The sequence below is a fragment of the Lactuca saligna genome, chromosome 5, assembly GCF_052625555.1.
Source record: "Lactuca saligna cultivar CGN05327 chromosome 5, ASM5262555v1, whole genome shotgun sequence".
In the NCBI taxonomy this organism is placed as follows: domain Eukaryota; kingdom Viridiplantae; phylum Streptophyta; class Magnoliopsida; order Asterales; family Asteraceae; genus Lactuca; species Lactuca saligna.
In genome coordinates, this window is record NC_136421.1 from 99,861,060 (window position 1) to 99,886,478 (window position 25,419).

The following is a 25,419-nucleotide window of genomic DNA, read 5'->3' on the forward strand; positions in this document are numbered from 1 at the left end:
TATAATTAAATTGGAAATTATTTATGTCATGGAAATAATAACTTTCATTAGCAAGTAACATATATATATATATATATATATATATATATATATATATATATATATATATCATATGGTAAGATTTATAGGTCGTGTACATTATTTTGGACTAGAAAGACTTTTGTCTTTTAGCCAAAAGGCAAAATTTATAACTTAGAAAAAAGGCTTGTGAGTTTTTTAATAGAACTCTAACTTCTTTTATATATAAAAAATCTTAAACATGCTTTTAGGAAGCATGTTATGGGCTTTTGATTATTTTAAAGAAAAGTATGGCATGTATTAAAAGCATGGGGAGATAAGTTTGCTTTTGGGGACATATGTGCTTCAAGTGTTAAGACCTAATCATTAATACTTTCACTTTATGAATATAAAAAAAGGTCTTGCATTTTGACAAAATATTGATTCTTTTCCTTTATGCAAAATCCAAAACTTTTTTCTTCTCTCTCACACTCTCTATTTTTGGTTAGAAAACGAGGAACACTTGAATCTTCATGCCCTCTTTAAGTTCATATTGGTTATAACTTAAATCTTAAGGGTTTAAGAGTTTATCGACTAGGATCTACATGAAGTTGAATCATTAATGTTGTCTCAAAGGTTCCACATTCTTCATCAACTTCCAAGCCTCCCAAGAGGCCCCAAAGAACTACAAAGGTTGTTATTTCTTCACATTTTTTTGGTTGGTATTTGAATCTTTCTATAGCTTGCAAGAAGATCATTGGTGGGTATAAATTTTTTATGTTATTTCAAAGATTAAAGTCTTCCGTTGCCATATTTTTCTAGTTTATGAATCTATTTTTGAACAAAAACCCAACATAAACTTGATGTAGATTCTAGTCCATAAACTCTTAAACCCTTAAGCTTTAAGTTAATAACCAATATGAACTTAAAGAGGGCATGTAAAATCAAGTAATCGCCAAGTCTTCAAAGCAAAACTAGAGAGAGTAAGAAAGGAGGTGATGGATTCGACACTTGAAAGAAAAAGTCACTAGCCAAAATGCAAGCCTCACACTTATATGTATAAAGTGAAAGTATTAATCATTAGGTCTTAACCCTTTAAGAATATATTTCTCCATGTCATAAACATGTCCAAGCATGCATTCTCCCTTGCTTTTACTTTTGAATAAACTAATGGAAAGCCCATAAGTCTTTTCCTTTATCTAATTTTCAGAAATTATATATAAAAGATAAGAGTTTGTTTAAATTTTAGAAACTCAAATTTTCAGAAATTATATATAAAAGATAAGAGTTTCAACTAGTGCAAAAGTTGTGCATAACTTATTAATTTATACCATGTGAATTATGTAATGCTACTTGTTAATTAAAATTATTATTTCCATGAAATAAAAAATTTCCAATTAATTATAAGAGTTTCATTAGATATTTATTAAAATCAATTTCTGATAAATAATCAATTATATCAATTTGTTGTTAATGTGACTCATTAGTATCATATGTTAATTAACAATATCACTTTAATATGATTCTTGATCATACTAGATCCTTCAGTCTCCCACTTACACAACAATCATATTAGACAGATATAAATAGTGGTGAACGTCTAGCAACATTTCACTTCCCCTACCCCCCATCAACATACGACTTTGTGCCATTCTATCAATGCCCAATTCCCCAAAAGCTCAAAGCTACATTTGGTGTATAAGGTAAGGTGATCAGTTATCCTTTTGCTACAGACATCATGTTGAACATAAGATACGGATCATGATCAATCTTATTAGTTGTTCAAATTTTGGTAAGACCCCTTAGATGTATAATTCTCAACATATAAGAGGAACAAATCCCATCTTGACTACATAAGTCTCTTGCATAGTTCATACCATACTTGAAAATGGCTTTTGTAACTGCCCGGTTAAGGAAAAAAGTTTGACTATATCAATGCATAGTACTCCCTACACTTAAGTCCCACTATGTATCTCAGGCGTTAAGGATATAAAGATAGTACCTTTTAATCAAGTATCATTCATGATAGTGATCCATGAGATGATCGTGATGTTGGTCACTTCAATACCAATTCGCTGACAAGTACCTATGAAACTTAGTTACAACCACTTGCCTACTTTCATCTAGTAAGAGTCAACCAATCCAATTCATATTAGTCTTACTTTATAGTTGCTCTCAAAATTATAACCGAATATGAAGTTTTTCGAATAATAAATTTATTCATGGATTAAACATGTTAATATAGAACACAACAAGTATTAATGTGATGACTATATCCTAATATATCATAACATTATCTAATAGTTGTTACAATTTTCCAATATCCAAGTACCAAAGCCAAATCAAAATCCCATTTCAAGAATAATAAAGCCTTACAGCTGAAGTATGACCATTTATACTTAGCTCAAAAGAATGACTTTATCAATGGGTCTGACAAATTAAATTGTATGAATTCTGTGAATACTATCATCTCCATACATAACATTACTCTAAGTATATTTAAATTTATTGGATAATACGATTGGTGTTCTTTAATGACATATGGTCTCTTAGCTTGATTAAGTATACTCTCGAAGTCATAAAGATTTCAATGTGATTCTTGAATGGCATAAATCATCATGGTTTTTCAATGGTATAGTTCATCCAATCATATTTTAATTCAACTTCTAAATTATTGTATTATTATTGTGTAGTATATTGTGGCAATATGTTCTGCTTGGATCTCATCCAACAAAACTTACCCTTCATTCCATAATGAAGTCAAAAATCCAATTATAATTCATAGTTATTTACATATGTTTAGAAATTAACATCTTGTATAGCTCTTTCCATAAAGATCCTTTCTAAACTGATTGTCTCATATACATTCTCTTATTTCTTTTAAATTACTCTTAAAATTCTCTCTTATTCATCTAGTGACTTAACCATGTATTCAATTAGTATCATATGACATGCTTACAACACGATCAAATACCATGGCCTACGCATAATATGGCGTAAATGATGAATTCATTTGCCAAGCAAATGGAATATAAATCATTTCATCTAGTTCAATCCTATGAGCTCTGTACTTTTGAGGCTAGCTTAAAATGGTGCCATATGACAATGCCAAGAATTCTCCAAAAAAAAATTTGTGTGTTGATCCCTTTCAAGATATTGCTAATATATGTATAAGGACATGAAACTTTTAACATTCTTTTTATCTATCACTTATATATTTCAAATTCCAAGAATGTATCTTCTCCTTCCTAAGTCTTTCATTTTAGAAACACTTTTCGAGTCATGGTGAAAAAAATCTTGCTTAGTCAGAATGTGATTTCAAATGATTAAGTATGTCTCATTTATACAAGATTAGGAATTTCACTATGCTCCCACTAGTTCTTAGTAAACACACATGTTCTATTCATTTTGATATAAAAACATACCATGTGGTTTCATATAAAGTTATGATTATAACATTGAGATGTTTGCTTTATATCCATAAGTGGATCTCAAGTTCTACACATTTTGTTAGGATAACATGGATTAAGAAAACCTCTAGGCTAAGCTATATAGATATCTTCTAGTAGATGTCTATCAAGAAAAGCGGTCTCTCTTAAAAGCTATTTACTATATCTCATATTAAGAATATGAATTTATAGTAAATAATATCCTTGTCAATGTGATCATAGCTACTTGTGAAAAAAGGTTTGACCATAGTCAATATCATGAGTATGATGAGAATTATAGTCAAGGACATGATTATGAGAAAATCCATTTACCACAAGTCTTGCTTTAAATTTGTATGGCTATCCATGTAAAGTATTCTTTCTATATGAATTATTTACTCCTTCTAGCCTTGATATAGGGAGAAATTTTAATCAAGTCCATACTTGATTCTCATACATAGATTACATCTAATGTTCATGACTCTATGTCATTTATCAAATTCGAGATCTGACATAGCATCACGATACTTGATGGATTTTCCAAAAACCATTCATTAAAGCTCATCAACGAGAGATTCCACATTTCTCAAGTCATATATGATTTCTACCACTAATGCGAACAATTTGTGTTTGTGAATAACTATTATTCAAGTTTAACAATCCTTGTTAAAACTAGTGCCAACTATTACTAAATAAGGTTATGGCTCTTGAGCTACTTCAAGTTCCATGTACCTCCCAATTGCTTTGTCATTAGACACTTGCTTTCTACTAACTTAACTTTCACAAGAATAAGAAAACCTATTCTTGGTGGGTTTTCGGCCCAAATAGGGCCCAAGTATGAGTTTTCAGCCCAATTTAATCTACTTATTAGTTGGTATTTGTATTCAAGATATAATAATAGTGATTGAAGTATTATCCTAAAAAGATTAAAGAAGGATATTTCTACCAATTAGAAAGTAAATCATACCAAGTAGGATTTAATTCATCATTTATCATCATTAAGGCCTTAGATGGTTCTTACCAATTTGTATCTCCACTTTTGAAACCTTCAACAAAGATTTCACAATTATGATTTACCACGTAAAATATAAATAAAACTACTATATTTGTTAATAAATTTGTCACACCTCGAAACCGGAACGGTGGAAACGTTCGAGGGTGAAGGATGTCATGTATAGTATCACAATAACTGAATAATAGTAATCAAAGCAACAACAACCATTGTATTAATATTATAGTGTTTACATTGTATTTTAATCACATATGATTGACTCCCAAATATAAATAGCAAAATAAAGACTTGAAGCTACTATGCTCCGTCTTTTAGAACCTGTGTGGGTACCTGTCTACTAGTGCCCTGAGAATACAACTGGTTTTGAAAGTGTCAACATTAATGTTGGTGAGTTCATAATCATTTTGTTTTAGAAAGCATGTTATTTGTTCCTTGAAAGCCTTAGTGTGTTCCCCCATAAAATCTAATATTTTCTGATTTAATGCATGTAAGAAATGTGATTAAATTAATTGTTTCTACGAGTAATTAGTGTATACTAGTTATGTCCAATCCGGATTAAATACACAATCGATTGTGTGATTTTGCCCTAAGCCCACAACCAAACAAGGAACAAGAAATGAGGCAAAAATCACACATTCCACTGTCTGTCGGATCTTCATTGTATATAACTCTAACGCATTCACTAGGTACTTAGAGAGTTAACTGTAATGGTTCTTTTTGAAAAGTAAGTATATCCTTCCAGAAAGTCCTATATTTTCTTGTAATAAAATGTAAGTTCTGTTGTCTCGTTCTTGGAAAAGTAATGTAATAAGGTTGTGATTGTAATGCAACCCTTTTTGTGTGCTTGTACTTTGTTATATGTTCTTTCAGAAAAGTATGTTCCGTAATAGGAAATAGTGTACTGTACTTGTATATAGTGATCTGAACCATACCTGTTTCCCCCTATGATTACCTAGTGTATACATGTCATACATAATCAAGATCGAATAGGTAGTAAACTGTGTGAATATGCTCTAAGCTCGCAACCAAACAAGGAACAAGAAATGAAGCGGAAATAACCCATCCTACTACCTATCGGACCCTATAAATATAAATAACCTTTAACGCATAAACTAAGGAATCATAGTGTTAATATTATAGGTCCCTTCTGATTTGTATGTTCATGTTACTTGTAAAACTGTGTGGTCTTATTATTAGAATAAAACCTATGAAGTACTGTTAATCCCGTAAACATCATTTAGTTGATACTATTGTGAGTTTCATATAACCATACTAAATGACTAATGACCTCTACGATGTTCTTCGGGCGTCGTAATGTTATGATGTTTGTCATCTTTGACTTGCCGGCCTAGCTGTTGCAAGCAGCTCAGGTGCGGGATTGCTTGTCCCGTAAATATCTTTACATAAACTCATGCTCTCCCTCCAGGAGACTCTGGTTATACTTTGTAGGATTTGAACCTGTACCCTGGTGGGTACAATGAAGTAATGCCTTACAATCTTGTATTAACTAGTTTACGTGAAGTGTTATCGTGTTCTCTTGTATTTGAAACCGTTTGTATTATCTTGTAGTAGTGTACTTTGTAATATAAAATAATTATACTTAATAATTATTTAATTATGTAACCATGATCTTAGTAAAATAGAGTAGTGTTCCTGTATCGTTTCTTGAATCTTGTAAAATAGTGTAGTGACGCACAAACTATAACTATTATAGTTTTATTGTAAGCTTGGAATGAACTAGAAACCTCTGCAATTTAACAATGTATAAGACAATTGTAAGAGACTTGTGAAAAATACCCTTTTGCTCGATGTATTACAAAAGGGTTGTAAATTTAACGAATAATATTTTATATTCGTATATATTCAAAGCTTATATAAATAAGAGTGAAAAGACAATCGAATAAATAATTCTATCCTGAACCCACAGCAGACAAGAAATAGGATCCAGGACGAAATTGTCAATTCTAAGTCTGTTGAACTTTATATATATATATATATATATATATATATATATATATATATATATATATATATATATATATACAATTTGATAAAATATAATTACTAAATCAGTTTTAAATAATTACAAATGGTTTAAAACGGTTTTGAAATCATTTAGATACAAGAGTTCTTGTGTTTTACTTGTATTCCCCCTTTAAAAAATAGTGAAAAATATTGAAAACGTAGGAGGTATGAACTAACCTCTAGTGTGTGTGCTTGATTGGACTCCAAGTGATTACGAATGATCCTCGGGTTAGAATACATGACAGTAGTCGTATCCTAAAAATAATTATACCCGACGTTGTATTTAAATTAATAAGATAATTTAAATAATAATTTAAAGTGTTAGACAACACTAAAATATGTAAGAAATACTTACAAAATTTATTAGGAATTATTTGGAGTTGTTCTTGGTGTTCTTGGATGGAATATGAATATTTGAAGATGTCCTAGGTAAGAATCCTATGAGTTTATGGTGTTCATGGACGATAGTTGAGAGCAAAAAGTGGAAGTGTTTTTGGATGGAAATGTGAGAAATGAAGTTGTTTTCGGATACACACTTATGTATATGGGGTGTTTATCGTTCAAGATGGGCCAAGGCCTTAGTGTTTTCGGAGCTATAATGGGCCTTTATTGAGTTTTCGGCCAAATGGTAAGCGTTTTCGAATCAAGACAAACCGAAAACACCATTTTGATATAAAATCCAAACCATGAACTACCTTTGACTTATTCCCCAAATCGTGAACACCTTCATGAGTGAATTCCCAATCGTAAACCCTTTTATTGAATTGATTCAAATCCGTAAACTCTAAATAAATCAACTACAAAACCGTGAACCCTATTTCATTTAATTACTTTAAGTGAAAAGACATATATGAGGGTTATTTATAATTTAAACCCTTAGTCTTCCAACTTATGTTCATTTGTACTGCCCTAATATAGCTTAAATTTCAATACATACCTAGTTACTAATTATAAACAAGCCCTACTGACTATAGAGGATACAATGCAACAATGATTGCAATGTGGTTTCACTAGTATTAGGTTAGGGTTTAGGCTCTACTGGGTCTAAAATTTCCTAGTTGTGACAAAAGTTGATTTGATATCTTGTGCTTAATCTCATGCATTCATTAGAAAGGAAGTCATACACCAAAGTGTATAGTTCCTTAATTATTTTCTCTACACTTTAGTGAAAATATCATTAGGAATCCTTTACATATAAACAAGGTTTACATATGTCAAATAAACTAAATTATTTGCCTTCAAAGATCCCTTTATTGAAGATGGAATATGTGAATTCCATTTATGTAATAAGGATAACAATATCATAGATGAGTTTGATTTAAAATAAGTTTCAGTAAAAAATGTTTGTATATAGAACTTGATTTTATTTATAAAATGTTGATATTTACTTTATAATTCTATTTAGAGATCTAGTCTCATAGATAGAAGTTAATCATTTCAGAGTATGAATATTATCGTTATGAAAAACGATTGAGTAAATTATCAAACATTTAAATAAACTAACTGAGACATAAATTTATACATGCTAAATTAAAAAAAAAATACATTGTTCCAAAACAAATATCGTTTTACATTACAAGTAATTTATGTTCTAAGCATAAATAATAAACTAAACACCAAGAGTGTAGTTCCAACTTGGTTGTGCTAAGCTGGTTACTCTTTAGTAAATATATGCAAGCCATTTACAAGTATTATTTTAACATTTAAGTACCAAATACCAAAGTATTATATGAAAAGAATGAGTTCTATCCAATATATACTAGAAGTACTAGTCTCTTCCAGACTTTCTTTCCAAATGAGAGGAGTAAATCATCTTCTAGTGTCCATTTTCTTCACAAAAGAAAAAAGATCCATCTATTTGGGCTTTAGTAGATTTCTTAGGCCTAAAGATGTTCAGTCCATATAACATGGGCCTCCTAGATCACTCAAGGTGATTCTTTTAAGTGCATTATTCCAATGTTTAAACTAGCCTTAAATAAAATATCATTGTATTTATTGGAATATTGCTTGACTTGTTATATGATCAGATATATGTTAAAATTATCCAAGTCGTCCTACAAGTCATGAATAACTATTCCTAGTTTGATTTTAGAGGCATCTTTAGCATCACAATGATGCCTTTACTAGGTATCATTTTTAGGTTTATTGCTCAAAGCAAATAGTTTAAGACTAGAATTTTTAAGTGTATACAATTTTATATCTCTCATAAGATTGTCTGTTAAGACATGAACCCATACAATTTATGATAATGAGAATGAATTATTTAAGTACAAAACTTCAACAAAATTCATTTACTATTTTCAATATTTAATCTTCAATAATTAATACCCTTTTAGTTTCAAAAATCATTAATTAATCGAAGTCTAGGATCCAAGTTGCAAAACAAATAAATGGTTAGGTATCCAATGAATTTGAACTCAACCCAGTAGATATCAATTATCAAATATATCTTGCTATATAATTTCTAGATTTATGGGATCTCTAATAACAATTTTAATTAGACATGTTTGATCCCATCTATGCCTCATATTTCTTTTGCTTAGGTATCCTTTATCCCAAAAGATTTCCGATCAAATCGTCTAATTTGAAAAACATGTGTGATCGGCCTATAACTTGGTTATAGAAATTGCGAAGACACCCCGACCATCAAAAGATAACGCTAAGCAGTTATGTATCTTTTATCTCACTAGTTCATACAAGAGATGTGTGAGTGTTATTCAAAATGATTACATGTATTTTAAAGTTTGTCAAAAAAAAAATAGCCTTTATAAATTTTATAATTCTAGTTTAAAACATACGATATCATGTTTATTACATGCATATAATAAACCATTGTATCAATTTTGTCACACCCCCAAACCGGAACGGTGGAAACGATCGGGGGCGGATGACTTCATGTGGTAACGTAACAAATGAATACATAGTAAACAAAGCAATACAACCATCATATATATAATTGAAAGTTTAATTTGTTTAAAAGAGTACATGTTCAAAACCAATTACAATATGATGTCAAAATATTAATTTAAACCAGTGCCGCAGCGTTCCTTTTTCAAAAGCTGTTAAGTACCTATAATTACTGAGTCCCTGGGACATACAAGTAGTTTTGAAAGAGTAGATCAGCATTTAAGCTGGTGAGTTTCATAAGCATTTAATGATAGTATTTGTATGAAAATGAAATGGGTCGTTTTTGTTTGTTAGTCTCTAGAAAATCCCATATTTCCTACTAGTGTAAACGTAGTTTTAAATAAAGAACAATACATGTAAAAAAAAGTTCATGCTTTCCCATTTATGAGTAGTAATTAGAAGTTCCAAACTTATATCATAATTGGGTTTTTCATACATAAAATAAATGAACTTATGTACATATAAAACCTCCATTATATCTGAAAACCCCCGTAAATCAATGTGTTTTTAATACTCTATGTGAGTTTTATAACCATGCTATTGACAAGGAATGCCTATACACAACGTTCTTCAGGCGTTGGAATGTTCTGACGTTTGTCACCCCAAATGGTGTACTGTAGCTAAGAGTCAGGGCGCGGGGTTGTCAATCCCGTATAGATCTATACACAAACACCATGCTCCCCCTCCAAAGGATTATGGTATATAATACAAGACTTGAAATGTGTACTCGTGCGTACGTGAAGTTTAATGTCTCACAAAACTTAGTATAAAACAGATTTACGTGTGAAAATTTTCGTTTGTTATTGTATATGAAAGTAGCTTCTTGAAATAGTATTTCCATGTATGTAAAAGTTCGTAGTATTCTCGTAAAACTATACCTATTATACTTTCCTAAAAGTGTGTTTCGTTTGTATAATAAGCCCTTAGTGAAAATGCTCACTTATTATGAAAAGTGTAGTTTTTGTAGTACCAAAACCGACACACATAAATATAGTATAAGCAAGGTGTCTGATTTATATAAATACATAAATCAATTTCTTATTTCAAAAGATAAAATGTTATCGTGGTATAATTTACATATGAAAGTTTCCCTATAATAGTTATAAATCACATATGATTCCGTTGATAAAACGCGTATAGTGAAAGTTTATATAACACACAATAATAATCGAGTGTTTTACTTGTATTCCACCCCCCCCCCCCCTTAAAAGCATATAAAAGTACTCATAAAACATTTAAAAGTGTGAATTATAGGGGTATGAACTCACTTGAAAGATCGGAGAAGGCGGGATGAAAATTGGACAGAATTTCGACTCGAGAAAGCGGATTTTCTCGGGAATCTCAGGAACACAAACGACCCTCGGGACTTGAGCAATGTGATCGAGACTTCGGGATAGCATGGGCTCGGAAAACGAGGAAAAAACACAAGAGAAATGAGAGAGAAGGTCCCTTTTCTTCGGAACCCTTACATCCCTTTTATAGGGGGTGTGAACTGCCCTCGTACGTGGGGCGTACGCTGGGAGTACCCGTGCGTCACGCATGAGCGCATCCTCGACTGCTTCGGACTCCAAATGGGACGGGGCATATCCTCGCATAGGGCGCGACATGGATGATCCGAGGCCAAGGCCTCGAGTACGCTGGGCGTTCTCGCGTGACTCAGCCTTTGGATGATACCGAAGTTTTCATAAATATATATATATATATATATATATATATATATATATATATATATATATATATATATATATATATATAATTAATAAACTTCAAAAATTCATATCTTTTTCATACGAACTCCGTTTTCGACGTTCTTTATATCCACGTGTAGATGAGACTATACTCTACAACTTTCGTTTAGATTCCATCGGCAAATTTTGAAATTATTTTTATTATTTATTATTAAAAGTTCGCGGTAAGAAATTTCTTTAAAAATTCATAACTTCATTATCTGACGTCTTTTTTGACAGAATTTTTACCGTTGAAAAACCATTGTCAAGACCTTCGATTCTCATTTAGGTCATTCTAGTCAAAAGTTGTTCGATCTCTGTTTCGAGTTTTTAGTTGTCCGTTACTAAGCCGAACTTGGAAAATTCCTAACTTTCTTATACGAGGTCGGATTTGGGCGTTCTTTTTACGTACGATCACGGTTTATTGACATCTACCATAATAGGTAATTTAATTAGTTATTTTTGGATATTTTATTTTCGAGGTTTAATTCATTATAACGAACGTGGTTACAATATTTGACTTTTTAGGTCGTTTACATATAGTTGAAATATCGGGTTGTCACATCATCCCCCTGTTAGAGGGAATTTCGTCCCGAAATTTAAAGTAAGAAAGATACAAGTGAATCAGAGAAAAAGATGTGGGTACTTTGGTTTCATCTGATCTTCGCGTTCCCATGTGAATTCAAGTCCTCGCTTGGCGTTCCAACGGACTTTCACGATGGGTATGCGACTTTGTTTCGTTTTTTTTGACCTCTTGGTCCATGATTTCTATCGGTTCTTCCACGAAGTTAAGGCTCTCGTTGATCTCGATCTCGTCGAGTGGGACAACAAGAGTCTCATCGGACAGACACTTTTTCAAGTTCGATACGTGGAAGGTTGGGTGTATGTTACTAAGTTCCCATGGTAGATTACGTTTGTAAGCTACAGGGCCGATTCTGGCGAGAATCTCGAAAGGCCCTATGTAGCTTGGATTTAGCTTTCCACGCTTTCCAAAGCGTATTAAGCCTTTCCATGGTGAGACTTTCAATACAACGCGATCTCCTACTTGGAATTCCAAAGGTTTTCTCCGTTGGTCAGCGTAGCTTTTCTGTTGGTCTCTAGATGCTTTCAACCGTTCATGAATCTGAACGATCTTCTCTATCGTTTCTCGTATGATTTCTGGACCGGTGAGAGTGTTTTTAGTATCTCATACTTTAGCTAATTGTGTGTCGCCAACTTCGGTCCAGCACAGAAGGGATCTGCACTTGCGGCCATAGAGGGCTTCAAATGGAGCAGCCTTTATACTCGTATGATAACTATTGTTGTATGAAAATTCGACAAGAGGTAAATGGATATCCCATGCCTTTCCAAAGTCAATCACAAAGGCTCTCAGCATATCTTCCAAATTTTGTATCGTTCCCTCACTTTTCCCGTCTGTTTGTGGATGGTAGGATGTACTCATGTCTAGTCTAGTCCCTAGGGAACTTTGTAGTGACTGCCAGAACCTTGATGTAAATCTACTATCTCTATCGGAGATAATGGACATCGGAACCCTATGCAATCGCACTATTTCCCTTATGTAAGTTCTTGTAAGCCTTTCCATCTTGTCAGTCTCCTTGATTGGTAGAAAATGTGCGGATTTGATCAATCTGTCAATGATGACCCATATGGTATCAAGTCCACCCGTTGTCTTGGGCAACTTGATTATGAAATCCATTGTAATCCGTTCCCATTTCCATTCCGGTATCACAGGTTGTTGTAGTAATCCTGAAGGTTTCTGGTAGTCGACCTTAACCTTAGCGCAAGTAAGACATTTTCTTACAAAGGTAGCAATCTCTGCTTTCATGTTAGGCCACCAGTACAGTTTCTTAAGATCCTGATACATTTTATCTGAACCTGGGTGAACGGAATACTTCATGTTGTGTGCTTCAGTCATGACCACATCCCTGAAACCACCATGCCTTGGTGTCCAGATACGATCCATGAGATAATAGGCTCCGCCACCCTAGATGTCTAGATTCTTTTCCATTCCTCTCAGGGATTCACCCGTCAAATGCTCGGGTTGTAAATCTTCCAGTTGAGCCTCCTTAGTTTGTGTGGATAAGTAGGAATGGATGATCTTATTCAGAGATTTGACTCTCCGACCAGTGTATTCTTTTCTATTGAGGGCGTCAGCTACTACATTTGCCTTGCCAGGATGATAACGAATCTCGCATTCGTAATCATTGAGTAACTCGACCCATCATCGTTGTCGCATGTTGAGCTCCTTCTGATCAAAAATGTGTTGAAGGCTCTTGTGGTCGGTGTAAATTGTACTCTTCGTTCCGTACAGGTAGTGTCTCCAGATCTTTAAAGCAAATACCACTGCTCCTAACTCAAGATCGTGTGTTGTATAGTTTACTTCGTGTGTCTTAGGCTGATGGGAGGCATAAGAAATAACCTTCCCTCGTTGCATACGTATACAACCAAGCCCTTGATTCGATGCATCGCAATACACTACAAAATCTTCTATCCTTTCGGGGAGGGATAGTATCGGTGCGGTGCATAAGGCTTGTTTCAGTGTTTGGAACGCCTTCTCTTGTTTTGCTTCCCAGTCAAAGACCACACCTTTCTGGGTTAATGTAGTAAGAGGTTTCGCGATGCTAGAGAATTCCTTTATGAATCTGCGATAGTAGCCAGCTAGACCTAGAAATTGACGAATCTATGTAGGTGTCTTTGGTGCCGACCAGTTCTTAATGGCCTTAATTTTGGAGGGGTCCACATGTATCCCTTTTTCGCTAACAACGTGGCCCAAAAATTCGACTCTTCAAATCCAAAATTCACATTTAGAGAAATTCGCATAGAGCTTCTCCGATCGTCGTGTTTCTAAGACTCTTCGTAGGTGCTGACTCTGTTCTTCCTTACTTCAGGAGTAGATAAGTATATCATCGATGAATACGATGGCGAACTGATCCAAGTAAGGATGGCACACCCTATTCATTAAGTCCATGAATACTGCTCGTGCGTTGGTTAATCCGAACAGCATCACTACAAATTCGTAGTGTCCATAACGGGTTCGGAAAGCTGTTTTGGGAATGTCTTCCTCTAGCACTCATAATTGGTGATATCTGGATCGTAGATCTATCTTCGAGAAGTAGCTTGCTCCTTGAAGTTGATCAAATAGGTCATCAATGCGGGGCAAAGTGTATCGATTTTTGACAGTGAGTTTGTTCAGCTCTCGGTAGTCGATGCACATCCAGAACGATCCGTCTTTCTTCTTGAGAAACAAGACCAGTGCTCCCCAGGGTGAGAAGCTTGGTCTAATGAATCCTTTTCGGTGAAGTTTGTTAAGCCGACTGGAAAGTTCTTGCATCACTGTTGGTGCCAGACGATAAGGCGATTTTGCTATAGGGGTAGCCCCTGGAATTAAATCGATTCTGAACTCGACTTGGCATTGTGGTGGTAATCCCGGTAGTTCTTCTGGGAAGATATCAGGAAAGTCACGTACCTCTGGAATGATGTTAATATCATTTACTTCCCGACTCGTATCAACGATGTGTGTAAGAAATGCCTGATAATCCTTCCGCAAACACTTTCGAGCTTGGATACATGAAATGATGCAAAGGTTTGTACTTGATTTGTCACCATAAATCACTAATGTTTCATGGTTAGGGAGATTTAGCTGAACGGCTTTTTAAAAGCACATGATGTCGGTGCGAAGAGGACTTAACCAATCCATGCCAACTATGATGTCGAAACTTTTTATTTGGACTGGCATGAGGTTGATTGGGAAAGAGGGACCGTCTAAAGTTAATGTACAACCCATGTATATGCAATTAGTGTTCTCCGTTTTTCCATTTGCCATTTCTACATTGAATGATTCTTCTAATATGCTAGGTTTACGTTTAAGTAAGTAAATAAAGTTTTGGATCACAAAGCTTCTCTCTGCTCCACTATCGAATAGGATGCATGCATATGATTTATCGAGAAGAAACGTACCAACAACTACTGTAGGATCAACTACGGCTTCCTTGTGACCAATAGTTAATACTCGTCCCACACCGCCAGTATTCGCTGCCTTTGGGCAGTTTCTTTTCTAGTGGCCCACTTCGCCACAACCGTAGCATGCTTGGCCTACACCAACATTGGGAACTTGAGTGATCGGCTTTACGGGGGCCTTGCAGAAACGGACAGTGTGTCCCTTTCTATTGCAGTTGGAGCACTGCATTTCCCGACAAGGTCCGTGGTGGTGGTAATTGCACTTGGTGCACTTTGGGAGGTTGCCGACATAAGGCTCTGTTGGGTAGGGATTTGTAGGAACGGTAGTAGGTACCGTCGCAGGGTTTACGGCAACCAGTTGTTGTTTCTTCAAGGATTCTTGGGAAGACCCACCCTTCCCCTTATTCCACCCTCTCTTGTTGTTGTTGTTATTGTTGTTATTGTTATTGTTGTTTCCCTTTTGTGGTTCTGGTGCAGAATTTGTTGAGTTTTGATGATTTCCGTGATCAATAAACACTTGTGCCAGCTCCTTGGCACTTTTAAAAGTGTCAGGTTCTGAAGCTAACACACTTGACTGAATTTGGGGCGACAATCCCCAAATGTATCGCTCTATTTTCTTGCTCTCGGGAGCAATCATATCTGGGAAAAGGATTGCCAGATTGTAGAACCTGTTGGTATAAGTTGCTATGTTGGTACCAATCATTCCCAGAGTCCAGAGTTCGTGCTCGAGTTTTTGAATGTCTCCTCGTGGACAGTACTACCTCATCAGCATGATTTTCAAGCTCTCCCAGTTATTGACTTTGCCACTATTAGGGTAAGTACCTTAACGTGGCCATTCCACCAAGTTAAAGCCCTATCAGTAAGTGTGTAAGTTACAAACTTGACTTTGTTGTGCTCGGGGCAGGAGCAGAATTCAAAGTGCTGAGATAATGTCTTTATAGGTTCACTCTCGGGGTTGCCCATGACTATGGCCATGGTTGGAAGGATGTATGCCAATCCCTGGACCAATAGTAATAGGGGTATTGATTTGTGACATGGCAGCTGCTACAGCTGCGGTGACTGCTGCCTGGAACATGATAACATTAAATTAAGGAGGTTGAGGTGGTGGTATCGATGTTTCCCCACCGTTGTTTCGTCTCGGATTTCTACGCAGAGGTATCCTTCAACTAAAGATTGAAAAGACAAGGGTAAGAAGTCCATAATATAGAAAATGTATGTGTCTCATGAACTAAATTGCTATAGTTCAACATCAGATGAAAGTATGAGTCTCAAAGATAGAAGAACGAAGATTATTACTAATGTGACAACCGTCGAAATTCGAGTCGGTTCTAGATTTGACTAGACTTAGTTACACATATAGGCCCTACATGTACTAGACTTAGTATCTAGAAGCTAAGTTATAACCTACTAGGAACTTGGAAACAATTAGAATCAATAGATAGTGTACTTAGATTTCACATTGATATGTGAATTTTACCACTACTTAACTTCAGTGACTATCTATATTAGGGTCACTCTTTGACTTGAACACCATTTCATGAATCATATACACACATCATGTACTTGACCTAGAGGTAAAAGTTAGGTTAGAGTCTTATAGAAAATTAAGTCAAAGTTGAAGAGTAGGACTAGTATACTTGATTCCTCAATTTCACTTGAATCTCGAAATCACTACATGGAATACTAATAAACCGATAAAAAAACATTACAAACATTATTTCTAACTTGAATAAGAGTTATGAAACTCTAAAATAGTTTGAAGTCATAAAATTTAATTAATTATGATATCCAAAGATTTACAAACTCTCAAAAACCCTAAATGCCCTAAAAACTCATATTTATAAACTTTAACCTTAAAAATTTCTATAAGAATAATTATGAAACTTATAATATGATCTTATAATAATAAAAATTATGAGAATGCATTTAAGAAAAATAAAATTTAAGCCATTAGTATTTAACATTATTTCTATGCAAAAAAATCAAGGTTTTGTGAATGAAAATTAAAATAAGGTGCATATTTTATAAAAACTTGATATTTTTATAAAATAAAGTTATAATTTTATAAAATTTAAGAAAGGGAGACCCTCTCTCCACTCCAAAGTCGGACTCCCTCCTCTCAAGATGCCTCTCCTCTTCCCAACACAAAATGATTCTTCTTCTCTCTCATACTCTATCCTCCCTCATTTTCTCTCATTTCTCTCTCACACTCTCACACACATTTTCTCTCTTCCTCCCACTATGAACCACGAAATTTTACAGCCAACATGTCCAAGAATACTCAAGATACTCAAAATCTTCATCATCTAATGGTGTTCATTAAGGTAGAACACGATTTCCTTTCATTTTCCTTCAAGATTTCATTGATTTTCTTGCATTTCTTTGTTCTTCTACACCATTCTAATGAAAGATCATGAACACATAAACATACACACACACACACAAACTCACGGTTTTGATGATGATGGTGGTAGGATTTCACCCAAAAACAACATGCATGTTGTTAATGGTGAATTCCAAGGACCAAAACCTAATTCAAAATCAACATAATGCCCTTTTAAACAAGTTTCGGGTAAAAATCACCACATGCATCCAAAGTTTTCTATCAAAAACGATTTTTGAACATTTCAAACTCATGAATGGTTAGCAAAACAGCATGCATGTGATGATCTTCAAGCTTAGATGCTTGATGATCAAAGTTGTTGTTAAAAATCTTTCAAATATGTTAATGAAAGATTTATTTCCAAATAAACATCTAAAGTCATTTTATGACCAAAGACGATTTTTCCCAGATTCTCATCAACAAAATAAGATGCTCTGTAAATTTCCAGAAGATAATTCATTTTTCTCGAATTATTATAATTAATGCAATAAAATAGGGCAATAAATCATATAAAATACTTCTAGATGTCTATAAATCCAAAATAAATTCTTGGATGACCCCTATGGTGAATAATGACCTCTCATTAAATTTCATCGATTTGTGTTGCTGTTTAGTATGATTTTCCATTTTCTTTTTGTTTGGGTATAATAAATCACAAAACCTCTTTAGGAAGTGTGAAAATTGTATCTAACAATTTTCCCAGCTCTTACCTATGGTGGGAGACTCAGAAAAATAATTTTAGAATTTTTCATCATGCCTTTCTATTTTTCCCAATTTTTGGTAATTATAATGGCCTAAAAATAGTAAAAATAGTTCTGATTATCCAAAATGCATGAAATTTTGCTATGACATCATGTTGTACAGTAGAAGGTTACATAAAATTTTTGATGATTTGTCACTACTATATACTATTTTTCTCTTATTTTCTAAGGTTAAATACACTTAAATACGCATAAATACCCAAAACCGGATTATACAATATGAAAACCACTTTTGGTATTTTTCCCAGATTACTTACACTGTAATGATGTTATAAAAAATTTTGGTAATTTATTTTAACTGTTTATTATTTATTCTTCAATTAATTATTATTTAAGGGCATAAAAGAAGGAAAAATAGAAATACCCAGTGAAAAATATCTTTTATATTTTTCCTAGCGTAGTTATGTATAATAACAGTTAAATAAAAAGTTTGGATAATTTTGAAAACTATTTTCTATTTATTTCAATTTTTATTAGAATAAATGCTCGAAAATCATAAACTTTTGTTAAACAGTTTAGAAATCGATTTTTATATTTTTTTCCAGCTCAATAATGTTTAATAACAGTAATACAAAAAGTTTGGGTAATTTTGGAAACTGTTTTCTATTTATTTCAATTTTTATTAGAATAAATGCATAAAATCATAAAAATTGGTTAAACAGTTTAGAAACCCATTTTTATATTTTTCGCAGATTAATTATGTTTAATGACATTACTATAAAAAGTTTGGGGCATTTTCTTAAATGATTTCTATTTTTCATGAATTTTTATATATTTAGAGAATTAAATATATGAAAAATAGTTATGCATATCCATAATCCATGAAAAATTATCTACTAGTCTTTTAACACATTAGAACCAAAATTTGAAGCTTGGTAATTTTTATTAACTGTTTAGTATTTTTCATAATTTTATGGTTATTCAAGAAACTAAAGTGGTGAAAAATAGTTAGACAAATCAAAAATTCAAGAAAAATTATCTTAAGGTCTTTGACTTCAATTAAAACTAAAATGCAAAGTTTGGGAAATTTCAGAACTAAACTGATTTAGTTTTGAATATTTAATCATTGGAACACCTCTAAAATGTTAAATATTAACATTTCAATAATGGAAATTTTCCGCTTAAATTGTTATATAACAACTGATTCTTTGAAACTTAATTTCCACAGAAAAATATTTATAATTTATCAATATTCAATTGTGACTCAGTATTGGAATAATTCTATTGGAGTAGTTAGTATAGTAGTGTTACATTTCGATTAGAGACTCACTAGTGAATACCAATATTGTAGGAATCGGTAGTGGTACACATGTAACATAGTCAAGGCACCATTTGCATTATCTCAATGCATTGTGAGTATTCACGCACTCCCCTGTTTTAAGTTTTTATGTTTTGGGGTGGAAAAGCATGTCCAGAAAAACTATTATTTGCATGTTGTATTTAAATTGATTTGTATCAAACATGATTGTTATTGTATTGCTATGTCTCTCTATGTATGTCTATGCAACACAGAACATGAGAACTTATCGTACTAAGGCCCTTCCCTTATCTCCAACCATTAAATCTTTGAGCCAATGGTCATTATGGATAGCGTTATTACGAATTGACAACTCCTCGCTCGACCTATTGCTGGAGTGCATGATACCATATTCATCTATGGAACGATAAGCATAGATGTTGATAGGGCTTCAATCATAGGTTTGGTTGAGACTCATTGTTTGCTCATAAACATACAAACTCGTTTCTCGTTATAACAATAAACTTGTTATCAGTAATAGCAATCAACTGGTTTCTCATTATATCAATAAACGTGTACTTATTATAGCAATAAACTTGTTTATTAATTATAACAATGAACTTTGTTTCTCTTTACAACAACAAACTTTTATTACTGAAAACTTATATACATGTTTTAACAATGAACTTGTTTGCTCCTAGTAGCAATGAAATTCATTGCTCATTTTAGCAATGAAACTTGTTTACTCGTTTGAGTAACATACTTTATCTCTCATGATGACAAAGAACTTTGTTTTTACAAACTTATTTACTCTTTTTAACAATATACTTTTATTATTGGAAACTTTTATCAAAACTTTGATTTCAATTCATTAACCAATATTATTTTGTTAAACTTGTGAGTACTCACCAACTATTTTTATAGTTGACGCTCATTTTACATGCTTTTTCAGGAATCTTCGAGTAAGTGGCACTTAGGGACACTTCACTTTTAAGAGTATTCGCATGTGTTGCATTTCAGTTTACATTGTAATTTCTTTTAAAAGTTGTTCAAACCCATTGTAAATTGTAATGATTTTTAATACTATGGTTGGTGATGTCTTTTAACTTTTGCTATGAAACCCTTTGTACTGCCACGCCCTGTGTTTCCGCTTTAGCGGGGTGTGACACATAATATTTTAAAGATTGAACGAGATACTCAACGTAGTAATAATAGCGTGCGAATTATATTAATATGATAGATGATACAACGATCACGAAAATTTGACCCTTAAAAGGGTCTCCGATTACAAGAATTTTAAGAAAGTAAGAACTTTTAGCCGAGGTCCTATCTTCTAACAAAATTTGAGTTTTTCGCAAGTACTACTTGCGATGTGTGTTGCGCTTGGAGCTTGACTCCGCATCCGATTCTTTTGACTCTATAAGACGCCTATCGAAGGCGACTTGTTGTTCCCTCAACTTTGCGAGGCTTGCATTCATTTGTGTGTTGGAATGCTTCAGCGCGGAGGCGGGTGTCAATCTGCAACATATCCAGACGACGGATGTCGGCCGTGTGAACTTGTACTTCTACGTTGACTTCGCGGATTCGATTTGCTTGGACCCCCGACTGATAGGACTGGTTGGCCAGTTTACCTACCATGACCGGAAGTGCTCGGTCGGATGAACCTCCGTCCCTGATGTCGTAGAAGTTTCGACACATACCGTAGGGAGAGCGTATCCCTTGTTGTTGGCTCCAATGGGTGAGGTGACTTCCCTAAACGGGAGTCGGTCCCTGGAAGTTCCTCCTAATGGCTGGAGGGTTGACTACTTCTGGTTCCGAGTCTGTACCAAAGTCGTCCCCTTCTTCCAACTCGATAGGTTCTTCGTCCTTTTCCGGATCCTCCCTGTTGCCTTGGTTCGGGTAGTAGGGTTCCCCTTCTGGGTGAAATCCAGCCAATCGACTATACGAGAATAAGGTTATAAGATTTGAACAAAACTTGAACACATGTAACACTAATTAATCTTTTATATGCACCAAATACTCCTATAGTATTTAAGTTGTACATTTGATACTAGTGTCCATTTTGGTAAGTTTTGACTTGTTGCTCACTACGATCATTTCTCGATATACGTTAGTCTAATTTCGGATAAATATAGTTGATCAGGCTATATTCATCCCAAATTTGATTACATATCTCGAGAACTAATCATAGTGTCCAACTCGTCTTAATACTTTTGTATAGTTCTCATCAAAAAAATATGTCGTTGTATGCATGTATTTTGTATTTTCATGACCTAAAATAATCTATTTAAATGAAATAAGGATTTTAGGTGTGAAAACTTTTGTCAGAGACTTTGAGTCCCTAAGCATTTATAGTTTGTATATCTTATGAGGTTCGATATATACTTAGTTCACTATAAACATTGCTTTGATACCAATCTGTCACACCCCAAACCGGAACGGTAGAAACGTTCGGGGGCGGATGACTTCATGTGGTAACATAACAAATAAATACATAGTAAAGATAGCAATACAACCATAATATATATAATTGAAAGTTTACATTGTTTAAAAGAGTACATGTTAAAAAACAATTACAATATGATGTCAAAATATGAATTTAAACTAGTGCCGCAGCGTTCCTTCTTCAAAAGTTGTTTAGTACCTGTAATTACTGAGTCCCTGGGACATACAAGTAGTTTTGAAAGAGTAGATCATCATTTAAGCTGGTGAGTTTCATAAGCATTTAATGATAGTATTTGTATGAAAATGAAATGGGTCGTTTTTGTTTGTTAGTCTCTAGAAAATCCCATACTTCCTACTGGTGTAAACGTAGTTTTAAATCAAGAACAATACATGTAAAAAAAAGTTGATGCTTTCCCATTTATGAGTAGTGATTAGAAGTTCCAAACTTATATCACAATTGGGTTTTTCATGTATAAAATAAATGAACTTATGTACGTATAAAACCTCCATTATATTTGAAAACCCCCGTAAATCAATGTGTTTTAATACTCTATGTGAGTTTTATAACCATGCTATTGACAAGGAATGCCTATACACAACGTTCTTCAGGCGTTGGATTGTTCTGACGTTTGTCACCCCAAATGGTGTACTGTAGCTAACAGTCAGGGTGCGGGGTTTTCAATCCCGTATAGATCTATACACAAACACCATGCTCCCCCTCCAAAGGATTCTGGTATATAATACCTGACTTGAAATGTGTACTTGTGCGTACGTGAAGTTTAATGTCTCACAGAACTTAGTATAAAACAGATTTACGTGTGAAAATATTCGTTTGTTCTTGTATATGAAAGTAACCTCTTCAAATAGTATTTCCATGTATGTAAAAGTTCGTAGTATTCTCGTAAAACTATACCTATTATAGTTTCCTAAAAGTGTGTTTCGTTTGTATGATAAGCCCTTAGTGAAAATGCTCACTTGTTATGAAAAGTGTAGTTTTTGTAGTACCAAAACCGACACACATAAATATAGTATAAGCAAGGTGTCTGATTTATCTAAATACATAAATCATTTTCTTATTTCAAAAGATAAAATTTTGTCGTGGTATAATTTACATATGAAAGTTTTCCTATAATAGTTATAAATCACATATGATTCCGTTGATAAAACGCGTATAGTGAAAGTTTATATAACACACAATAATAATCGAGTGTTTTACTTGTATTCCCCCCTCCCCCCCCCTTAAAAGCTTATAAAAGTACTCATAAAACATTTAAAAGTGTGAATTATAGGGGTATGAACTCACTTGAAAGATCGGAGAAGGCGGGATGAAAATTGGACAGAATTTCGACTCGAGAAAGCGGATTTTCTCGGGATTCTCAGGAATCTCGGTAGCACAAATGACCCTCTGGAGTTGAGAAATGTGATCGGGACTTCGGGATAGCACTGGCACGAAAAACGAGGCAAGAACACAAGAGAAATGAGATAGAAGGGCCCTTTTCTTCGGAACCCTCGCATCCCTTTTATAGGGGGTGTGAACTGCCCTCGTACGCGGGGCATACGAGCGTACACTGGGCGTACCCGTGCGTCACGCATGAGCACATCCTCGACTGCTTCGGACTCCGGATGGGACGGGGCATAGCCTCACATAGGGCGCGACATGGACGATCTGAGGCCAAGGCCTCGAGTACGCTGGGCGTACTCGCGTGACCCAGCCTTCGGATAATACCGATGTTTTCATAAAAAAATATATTTAATATTTAATAAACTTCAAAAATTCATGTCTTCTTCATACGAACTCTGTTTTCGATGTTCTTTATATCCACGCGTACGTGAGACTATACTCTACAACTTTCGTTTAGATTCCGTCGGCAAATTTTGAAATTATTTTTATTATTTATTATTAAAATGTCGCGGTAAGAAAATTTCTTTAAAAATTCATAACTTCATTATCTGACGTCTGTTTTTGCCAGACTTTTTAACTTTGAAAAACCATTGTCGAGACCTTCGATTCTCATTTAGGTCATTCTGGTCAAAAGTTGTTCGATCTCTGTTTCGAGTTTTTAGCTGTCCGTTGCTAAGCCGAACTTGGAAAATTCCTAAGTTTCTTATACGAAGTCGGATTTGGGCGTTCTTTTTACGTACGATCACGGTTTATTGACATCTACCATAATAGGTAATTTAATTAGTGATTTTTGGATATTTTATTTTCGAGGTTAATTTCATTATAACGAACGTGGTTACAATATTTGACTTTTTAGGTCGTTTACATATAGTTGAAATATCGGGTTGTCACATCATCCCCCTGTTAGAGGGAATTTTGTCCCGAAATTTAAAGTAAGAAAGATACAAGTGAATCAGAGAAAAAGATGTGGGTACTTTTGTTTCATCTGATCTTCACGTTCCCATTTAAATTCAGGTCCTCGCTTGGCGTTCCAACGGACTTTCACGATGGGTATGAGACTTTGTTTCATTTGTTTGACCTCTTGGTCCATGATTTCTATCGGTTCTTCCACGAAGTTGAGGCTCTCGTTGATCTCAATCTCGTCGAGTGGGATAACAAGAGTCTTATCGGACAGACACTTTTTCAAGTTCGATACATGGAAGGTTGGGTGTATGTTACTAAGTTCCCATGGTAGATTACGTTTGTAAGCTACAGGTCCGATTCTGGCGAGAATCTCGAAAGGCCCTATGTACCTTGGATTTAGCTTTCCACATTTTCCAAAGCGTATTAAGCCTTTCCACGGCGACACTTTCAATAGAACGCGATCTCCTACTTGGAATTCCAAAAGTTTTCTTCGTTGGTCAGCGTAGCTTTTCTGTCGGTCTCTAGATGCTTTCAATCGTTCACGAATCTGAACGATCTTCTCTGTCATTTTTCGTATCATTTTTGGACTGGTGAGAGTGTTTTCAGTATCTCATCCTTTAGCTAATTGTGTGTCACCAACTTCGGTCCAGCATAGAAGGGATCTGCACTTGCGGCCATAGAGGGCTTCAAACGGAGCAGCCTTTATACTCGTATGATAACTATTGTTGTATGAAAATTCGACAAGAGGTAAATAGATATCCCATGCCTTTCCAAAGTCAATCACACAGGCTCTCAGCATATGTTCCAAAGTTTGTATCGTTCTCTCACTTTGCCTGTCTGTTTGTGGATGGTAGGATGTACTCATGTCTAGTCTAGTCCCTAGGGAACTTTGTAGTAACTTCCAAAACCTTGATGTAAATCTACTATCTATATCGGAGATAATGGACATCGGAACCCCATGCAATCACACTATTTCCCTTATGTAAGTTCTTGTAAGCATTTCCATCTTGTCAGTCTCCTTGATTGATAGAAAATGCACGGATTTGGTCAATCTGTCGATGATGACACATATGGTATCAAGTCCACCCGTTGTCTTGGGCAACTTGGTTATGAAATCCATAGTAATCTGTTCCCATTTCCATTCTGGTATCACTGGTTGTTGTAGTAATCCTGAAGGTTTCTGGTACTTGACCTTAACCTTAGCGCAAGTAAGACATTTTCTTACAAAGGTAGCA